Below are 10,417 nucleotides of genomic sequence, written 5' to 3' on the forward strand. Positions count from 1 at the left end.
TTCTTCTTCTTCTTCTTCTTCTTCTTCTTCTTCTTCTTCTTCTTCTTCTTCTTCTTCTTCTTCTTTTGTTTAAATAACTTACTTTCTAAAATTTATTCTTTAATCTTTTTTTATAGTCCAGACATGATCCCCCTCTGAGTTTACCCTTCAACTGTTAATTCTCTCAAGGGCTAGGTGCATCTTCTCTGAATCTATACCCAGCATTCCTCTGCTGTATATGTGCTGGGGGGTTTCATATCAGCTGGTGTATGTTGCCTGTTTGGTGGGTCAGTTTTGTAGAGATCCTGGGGGTCCTGGTTAGTTGAGACTTCTGGTCCTTTCTTCAGGGTTGCCCTCCTCCTCAGCTTCTTTCAGCTTTTCCATAATTCAACCACAGGGGTCAGCAGCTTCTGTCCATTTGTTGGGTGTAAACACCTGCATTTGACTCTTTCAGCTGCTTGTTGGGCCTTTGGGAGGGCAGTCATGATAGACCTCTGTTTGTAAGCATACCATAGCATCAGTAATAGTGTCTGACCTTTGGGCCACCCTGAGATGGATCCCAATTTGAGCCTGTCACTGGACCTTCTTTTCCTCAGGCTCTTCTCCATTTTTGTCCCTGCAGTTCTTTCAGACAGGAATAATTCTGTGTCAGAGTTCTTAACTGTGGGATGGAAAACCCATTCCTCCACTTGATGTCCTGTCTTTCTACTGGAAATAGACTCTACAAGTTCCTGCTCCCCATTGTAGAGCATTTCATCTAAGGTTCCTTCCTTTAAGTCTTGAGAGTCTCTCACCTCCCAGGTCTCTGGTACATTCTAGAGGGTTCCCCACTTCCTACCTCCTGAGATTGCCTGTCTTGATTCTTTCTACTGTCCCTCAGGTATTCAGTCCTGTTCCCCCACAACAGCTGATCATGTTTCCCTCTTCCCCTTCCTGTCATCTTTCCCACCCAGTCTCTCCTTTCCTTTCCCTCTCCTCAGATTGCTTTCTTATCCCTCCCAAGTGGGATTGAGGCCTGTTAGCCCTTCTTGAGTTCTGTGAATTGTATCCTGGGTATTCTGTACTGTTTTTGGCCCCATGCCTACTCTAATACATCCATACAAACTCATTTCCTTGTCAAGCTTAATTATTAGATATTTCCTACTCCAAAAATTTACAAAAGTTTCTAATTTTAGACACAAATAATAACACCACAGATCAATGTAGACTTACTCATTCGATAATCATTCTACAGAAAGTAATGAGTCAAATACAACATTAGATATATTATTAGACTTGTTTCTTGAAATTTTCTAGAAAATCACCCAACCTGTAATAATATGTAAATGAAAAGAGATTAGAAAAGTTTAATCCTTACTCATATAAACATGGAAAATATGCCAAAGTGATATAAACATAAAATGCCTAAAAACAAAACCAAAAAAGTCAATGCAACAGAAATATGTGCCAAAGAAAATTGAGATATACTACATTCAAGTTACACATGCTTTCTAGACTCCTCCAGCTAAGGCTTTCTCAATTGTTCTTCTTGTTTGCATGTGTGAGCATGTGTATATTTCAGAGGTCTACTTGTAATATCTTCCTTAATTTCTCACCTACTTGGTTTTGAGGCATTTGTAGACTTTTATTCTTATTATTAGTTTCCAAGATTGCTCAGCGGGTGCTTCATATAATGAGCCATCTATCCAACCTACATTTGAGTCTTTCTCTGAAAATTGTTCTTGATGATTAATTCCTGAGGCATAGACCCAGAATATATAATTTATTGTATTTGGCAAAAATCACCATTAACCATCATGTATTCTATAACTAGTTCCTATATTCTAGGATGGAGTTGAAAGCAAGAAGCATTCCCACAAAGAGAACATAGGTTATACCAGAAGAAAACAATTATTTCTCAAAATTATACAAGATTTCTTTGGGATATTTAGTTTGTCCTATGATAGGGGCCCTATGAGGAAGCTCCACTTGCCACTGACATATTATGTGCAGTTAGATCTTGTAATTACAAGTTAAAGAAGAGTACTTTCACCACAGCCTATAATTATTGTTGAGCCATGCTTGCTTTGTTTCCTAGGGAAAAGTGGCTGAGTTAGAGGTTACTTAGTAAATGGTGTAAAGTAGCAGAGTTCAGTGGAGTGCAGGCTGCTCCTTATACAAGCAGGCTGCTCAGCATAACATCTCTTTCTGGCAGTCACTGTACAAAGGGAATCAATTGTCTTTCAGAGTGCTGCTTCTGTTTATTAGCTCAGGAACATCTCTAAGGTAGTAAACCCAAAATATTATTGAGGGTTATATATCACTGTTCACTCTACATATATTTTACTTAGCAATGCAAAGTAATATTTACTATTTATATATTCTAGCAAAGGGTTTGTGCTATAATATAGATGTGTGTAAACTAACAAAACTATAAAGGTTACTGTGTATTCAGTGATATATAACATGGATAGCCAGTTCTTAATTTAATATAGGTATAGCCAAATGTCCAGGGATATCAATTCATTGTGAAAGTATCAAATTATACTTAAAACAGCATGAGAAATGGAGCTTCCACTTTTTCAGATACTTGTATGTTCAAGATTTGCTTACCTTTTGTACAAATAGAGAAACAAAGTCGAACAGTATTTTGGTAGAACTGATGGCCCATATTTCAAGACACTGATGATCATAATAAACTTGGTGGACCTTTATGTCAATGTACATTGGAGGATTTAACCCATACCTTGTTAAAAATACTCACAATAAAAGTATCAGAACACCTTTATTTTTATTACTCTCTAAGCATTATAGTATAGCATCTATTTGCATAGCAAGTATGCCATATTAAGTATTATAGTCATTCGAGCAATGGTTTAAAGTATATACAAGGAGTTTATATGAGGCATTTGAGTACCTGAACCATTTGGTACCTCCAGGATGCCAAGGAGAATTGGATGCAATCCTCCACAGACACCAATATATATATATATATATATATATATATATATATATATATATATATATATATATAACAGTACTCTAGAAAGGGCTTACATCTTTAATGCATCATCTATATTGACATCCAAGAGTCCTCCATTTCAGTCCTTTGATATGATTCTGTGCCACTGGTCAAAGAGTCAATGTCTGAAGCTTTATGTTGCCAACTGGCACCATTTCATTGCTGTTATGTATTTAGGAACTAGGAAGATAATGAAAGGAACCTAAGATAATGTTAAACTCTGATAGCAACTTAGGTCAAATCACACTTATCCCTCAATTAAACAAAATCTTCTTGCCTGATTAACCAGGAACAATCATGCTATTTTGCAATTTTCATGATTTGTAACCAGATCAAAAAGGCTACTCCATCATTACCAAAAGGCATAGGTATGTATTCTTTAATGTGTAGTCATTCTACTAAATGACTGCAATTCTAAGAAGTATTTCCATAGACATTGCCTAAGTATATGCAGGTCAAACAGTGCTGTAGAGTTTTTTTTTTTTCTAAAGTAATTTAACTTCTTCAACTTATATTCTTTACTTCTATAAACTGGCTTTGTTCTACAAGTTTGATAAACAACAATTATTTTTCATTTCCTTAATTATTTTTGACTCTCATACCTGGATTTATTTTCTCTTCTGTACAAGAAATTTTGTAACCTGAGTATATGCTATTATAAACATAATAAATTCACCATAACAATACCTTTCATGAATCAACAATTTATAATTTCCAACTTTGTCTCTGCCACAATGTTTATTTCAGAGAAAAACAAAAAAATCTCCTGTGAACAAGCGCCTGAGTTCTAGTGGCCCTACGACAGGACTAGTTGCAGTTTCTTTGCTACACTATAAAGTGCTAGTAGTTGAGAGAAGATGAAAAAAATCATGTGCCTTTCAGAGATTCTGAGTTATTGTTGATAACTTGAACAACTCTAAATGTCTAGATTATATGGTTATATGGTTAAATCAAGTTTGGAAACTACCACACTCTTCACCAGCAGCTGAAAATGCCAGAATACGCCTTCTAGTCTAGATAAAGTTATAATAATTAAAAGAATATTTTCTGAAATGATCTCATACACAATAAATATATTTATCACTTCCAGATGTATTCTCATTAAGACAAGGGGACATTCCTTTGATAAGAGTACTAAGAAATAGCATAGCAGAAAGAACATCGTACATGCGTGTTACACTTTGTGCATGCTGACATATACTGCTCATGATAATAGACACTGTGTTACAGAGAAGCCAAAGACTGAATCACAGAATTCCAGAACTTGTTGCCAATGGAAGCAGCTTTCTTTGGCAACAACAGCTAACAAGGATCCAAAGAGTTGAGGTACATAGCTTTATCTGTGAGGAAACATTTTCATTTGGGTTAGATGCTCAGTTTTTCAAAAATTGTGTTTGGAATGTGCACATGAAAGAATTGCAGATCAGTGGATATCCCTCACTTTGGGACAGAAAATGATGCTTAGTTTTCAGCTACAGTTGTTATCAACTCTATTTTCCATCCATGTTTTATAATAATCATAGTGTCACTAAAGATTTGCTGAGATTAATTGAGCTGAGAAAGTAAAGATGTGAGTGCATCACTTGCCTTCTGGTACACTGCAGTATACTCGGTCTGCATCTCAGATCTCTGAGGTATCATCACTGATGTAACTGAAAAGGACTGAAGATAAATGGACTGTAAGTGCATTTATTTCAGTAAGAACTTTTAGGATTCCTGATGTTCCATTTTCAATGTTAAAGATTCAGAATGGAACTAAACATCAATAACATGATCATTCACTTCCCAATCAATAAAGAATGGCTTCTTTACTGTAACGAAAATAAAACTAGTTATATGAAGAGAAGAAGTTAAGAAACTATTAACTATGAGTAGGATTTTAAAAACACAGTCAGAATCATCCAGAATCCACAGGAGGAACTGAACTGACAGAATGAATACACCAAAAGAAGATTTATTTTATTGGCTTTTACAATATTGTCTGGTTAGTCCAATAGGAATTATCTTTACACTAGAGAGGATGAGAACAAATAGCTTCTGACTCACAAGGCTACAGCCCTCTGATTTCCCAGGTTAGCACTGAAGCCCAGAAGGCCAGAAGATGGAAAGGATTCCTGGGAGAGTTTCTACTCTTTTGACCCCATTGGAAAGCTGAAAAAAAATGCCAGTTGCAGCCCTGAAGTAGGTGAACTTGCCAGAAAAACAGATGACAAACAAGCAAAGGTAAAACTTCCTTAAACCCTTTATTTCTGGGTCTCTGGATGGTACCACTTAAATCCAGGATAAGTCTTCCCATTTCAGTTGATATAATCATGAAAATCCTTTAGAGGTATGACTGGTATCTCTTAGTTGCTTCCAATTATAATCAAATCTAACAGCCAAGACTAACCTCCAAGTACCTAAGTGGTATATAGAACATTAACTTTCCACAGAGATTAGAATTATAGGACATAATTTTTTAACTTCTAGGACACAAGGAAAAAAGATACTGAAAATTATTAAATTTGGGAGCTTGAAGAAGAGTTCTCAATTATTTTAGACTCATTTGTACAAGTTGTGTGTTCTTGTCTTTTGAGGGAGCAAGTAATCTAATTGTTGTAGTTAGAAACTAAGCTAGTTTAGTAGTTGATGTACTATATTTATACTATACTGAATGAGAACCAGAATAAGGGAAAGCAGATAGGAGGACACATGAATAATTGCCAAAAAAAGGGACAAAGAAAAAGAAGAAGAACAAGGAGGAGGAGGAGGAGGAGCCATTTCTCTTTCATCCAGACTTTAACTTCTTTCTGTCTTTTAATGACAGAATGATGGAGCTTTGTGGGAAGCTAAGAGGCAAAGAAGTAATGTTATATATAGAATTAAATACTAAGTATGACATAAAATACTTAAAAGACAAAAATCAGTATTTGCAGTTGTGAGACAGTGCACTGAAAGGTCTTATTATAGCTGAAGAGAAATGAAGCTACTTAAAGACACAGACCTCAGAAAAGACAGTGAACTCAAGGCTCTCCAGCTTTCTCCTTTCCTTGTGATGCTGCTAACTCGAGTACCATGCCTCTGCCTGCCAATGAGACAATTCCCATGCCCATCAGGTTCATCAATTGACATGTGTCAGAATAACACTTTGAAGTTAGGCTGTGAAAGCACAAATGGTCACATGGAAACTGGAAAAATTAACAGCTTAATCCCGTTCTCCATATGGAAACAGAGCACTCTCTTATTTATATTACTTCAGGATTTTGTTCAGCTGCTACATTTAGATCCCCTTTGGTAGATTTAGAACTTTGCGTTAAATGAACACAATCATAGTGTCTATTTTTGTTAAATCATTTGTAGAGAGTGTTTTTTTCTTTGTTTAAGATATATTTGTAAAATGTGCAGAGGAGATTTTGAGATGAACAATACCTTCTTGAGATACTCAAACTAATTGTACTGGCTTATACCTTTGGACAATTTGGGTGCATAACTCTAAGTGTAAAATTACATTTTACCTGAGGCCAGTATAACTCTTGCTAAAAAAATTAGTTGAATTTAACTATAAAAGTTTTGATTGTTAAATTGGTTCTTGTAGCCATGTCTGTCAAAGACTGATTAACTGAGTGTTTGATACCAACTAACTTTTTCAAATTACAGGCATTTTAATTTCTTGCAATGGGATCACATTGTAAAAAATTAAATTATATGTATATATAAATATTTACACATATGCATATTAATGTATGCAAATGTTCAAGAAAACAAAGAATGGAGACAATTCTAGCATTCATCAATTGATTTTTTTAAAAAAATGTGTTAGAAAATCATAAAATAGAGTACTATTTGACAATGAAAGGAGAACAGGCCAAGGTACCTACCATCATATGAATGACTAGTGAAAATGTACAAATAAAGGAAGCCAGAAATTAAGACCATTTATTATGTTATCTTATTAAAAATGTTTAAGAAAAATGTATGCATATATATGTATCTTTATATACATAATTTGAATGATTATTTGTTTTCTAGTTTTAGATGTAGAATTAAAGAAGGAAAGATTACTGAAATGTTATTAGGCCTTTTCTTACAAATGATTGCTTAAGTCTATGATTTAATAGAAAGAGGTATGTATACATTGGTTAACAACATTATGTCATATAGGAATTATATCATAATTAATCACCTAATACTTTGTGTGTCTTTGTCATGAGATGATAACATCGTATCACGTCTCTTCTGAATAATGTAAATTTGGGGGCTTTAAGGTCAGTGAATAAAAGTTTAGTTTTGGGTATTATGATTCTATGATAGTTGAATGGTTATTTTTAAACAGAAAAAAGATTGTCTCATGATTCCTTCTAGTTGCTATTTCTCTTACCCTGATTTTGCACTTAATAGCATTATATTAAGAAGACATTGACACTTTGACCTAGAATCTACACTTTATTGTGTATTACAATAAAAGTTTATTTTTTATTGTAGTTTGAAACCTAAAGTTGTTCTTGTAATGTGATATAAGTTACATAAGAGGAAGAAAAAATATTCATAGTCTTTTAAATTTGTAAATTCCAAAGTATATTGGGCTTATTAAGTAAACATCAAATTCTTTAGTTAAGGTATTTACAGTAGTACAATTTTATTGTACACTGAGAGTGGCTTACTTGAATCTGTAATGTCTGCTAATAACACTAATTTCTCAATCTTTTAAAATATCTGGAAAGCAAAATAAATATTATTAGTTATTGATTGAAAGTTTGGAAACTATTAAATCAGGGCAATTTGTTTTGTTAGAAAAAGAAGTGTTTTTGAAAATTCCATTAAGCTTACAAGCATCATATTCACACATCACTTTCACTTATTTCAGAAACATCCCAAAGTGGCTCACATGGGAAGTGGTAAATGATGAGATGAAATTTTTGAAGTATTGCATTTTTCATAATTAAAAAGAAAATTGCATAATAACCTGGTTTACAGATGATTATAAGGAGTCAATAAGGACAATTATCTTCTTCCTTTGAATACTAAGTTTAAAATTAAGGTTCATTTTAATTTCCAACTCATTAAAAGGCGAGACCTAGCAGAAATACATTTATTCTGCAATAAAGGTGATACTCAGAAATAGAACTCTATAAATCAATCACCTACCTAGAATTAATTCTTTTGAATTACTTTAATTCTCATAAAGAAGGATTAGAATGGGATTTAAATAAAACCAGTATATTATATTTCATACACCCACCAAAATAATTATCTAATGATGGTGACAGTTTTTGGATTCAATGTAAATCTGTATTAAACTTCACAAAGAAGATTTCTTTCAAATCTGTTTAATTAATCAAACTTTATGGAATAATTAATTTGTCCATTGTTAAAAATAATGTGCCTTGAAAATTTTAAGGCAGATTAGTGTTTAAAATTTATATGAGTTATCCAAGCCTACCCTCCCCCTCCAAAACACTACTTTCAAGTGCTTTTACAAGTGAAGTCAAAGTGTGGATACTTCGTTCCTTCTTAGAATGGGGAACAAAATAACCATGGAAGGAGTTACAAAGTTCAGAGCTGAGACTGAAGAAAGGACCATCCAGAGATTGCCCCACCTGGAGATCCATCCCACATACAACCACCAAACCCAGACACTATTGCATATGCCAGCAAGATTTTGCTGAAAGGACCCTGAGGCTTGTGAGGCTATGCCAGTGCCTGGCAAATATAGAAGTGGATGCTCACAGTCAGCTATTGGACAGAACACAGGGCCCCTAAAGAAGAAGGTAGAGAAAGTAACCAAGGAGCTAAAGGGCTCGGCAACCCTATAAAAGGATCAACAATATGAACTAACCAGTACCCCACAGAACTGTGTCTCTAGTTGCATATGTAGTAGAGGACGGCCTAGTCGGCCATCAATGGGAGGAGAGGCCCTTGGTCTTGGGAAGATCATATACCCCAATACAGGGGAATGCCAGGGCCAGGAAGTGGGAGTGGGTGGGTTGGGGAGAAGGGCAGAGGGAGGGTATAGGGAACTTTGGGGATAACATTTGAAATGTAAGTGAAGAAAATATCTAATAAAAATGTATATAAAAATACAAGTGAAGTCAAATTTTCTCAAAGTCTAAATGTGTAACTAAGAAGTCAAATGCATCAAGAAAATAACTACAGAAATACTATATATAAAATATAGCCTCTGCATGGATATTTGAAGTAAAGTATACATCTAAATTAAAAGCTGAAAACGTTTTATAAAATTTGTTTTTATTTTATTAGTTTGTATGCATATTTTTTTGTGTATGCATGACTGAGTGTACAATGTGTGTGCTGTATATCGTTGTGTAAAGTGCCCCGTCAGAGCATGCAATGCAATGTTTATATTTTCTCAAAGGTACCTGGCAAGGAGAATTGCACTTGTCAAGAAGAAAAACTTTAAATATATCAAAATAAACTATTATTAGAAGTAAAATCTAGAAAATCTGACACTGACAGTTGTTTACTCAAAAAATAATGCTAGGAAAGTTCTTTTGTCCAAAGCATCATGGCTCTAGATGAAAGTTTTAACATTAAATTTTATGTGTCAACTTGATTTGCTATAACACACCTCTGTATTTGTCAAGTAATCATCTGGACATTGCTATCAATCTATTATGGAAATGCCATTAGCATTCCCATCTAGGTAATCTATTTCTCTGGTAAGTGAGCCGTGCTCTATTGACAAAATAGGAGACAACACTGAATTTTACTGAAGCAAGGATTACACACTTGACCTTGTTCATAGTGGCTCTAACCAAGTCATTTAAAAAATCATTGTCTCCTTAATAGCAGAGAAACACTTAACAAAATATTCAGCAACCTTTGCCATCAGGAATATACAAATCAAAATAACTCTGAGATTTTATCCTACAACTCTCAGAATTGCTAAGTTCAACCATACAAAATGATAGCTCATGCTGGCAAGAATGTTGAAGAAGGAGAAGACTTCTCCATTGCTGGTTGGAGTGCAAAATTCCACAACCACTTTGGAAATCAATATGGCCATCTCTCAAAAATTGGGAATTTGTCTTTCTGAAGACCCAGCTATACTACTTCTGGACATACACCCAAATGTTGCTTTCTGAACTAGGGTCATAGCAGCTTTATTCCTAATAGCCAGAAACTAAAAATAACCTAAATGTTCCTCAACAGAAGAATACATAAAGAAAATGTGGGACATTTACACAGTGGTACATTACTCAGCTGCTAAAAACAATGATGCTATGTAACTTACTGGCAAATGAATAGAACCAGAAAAAAATAATCTCGAGTAAAGTAACCCAGACCCAGAAAAACAATACTCCCTTACTAATGGATATTATCTGTAAGGTAAAGGATAATCATACTATGATCCACAGACTAAGAAAGGCTAAGTAACAAGGAGGGACTCAATTTTTTTTTCAGCTGAAAATTATATTGGGTAACTTAGACCTATTTTTC

This window comes from Mus pahari, chromosome 12 (genome assembly GCF_900095145.1).
Source record: "Mus pahari chromosome 12, PAHARI_EIJ_v1.1, whole genome shotgun sequence".
Lineage (NCBI taxonomy): Eukaryota > Metazoa > Chordata > Mammalia > Rodentia > Muridae > Mus > Mus pahari.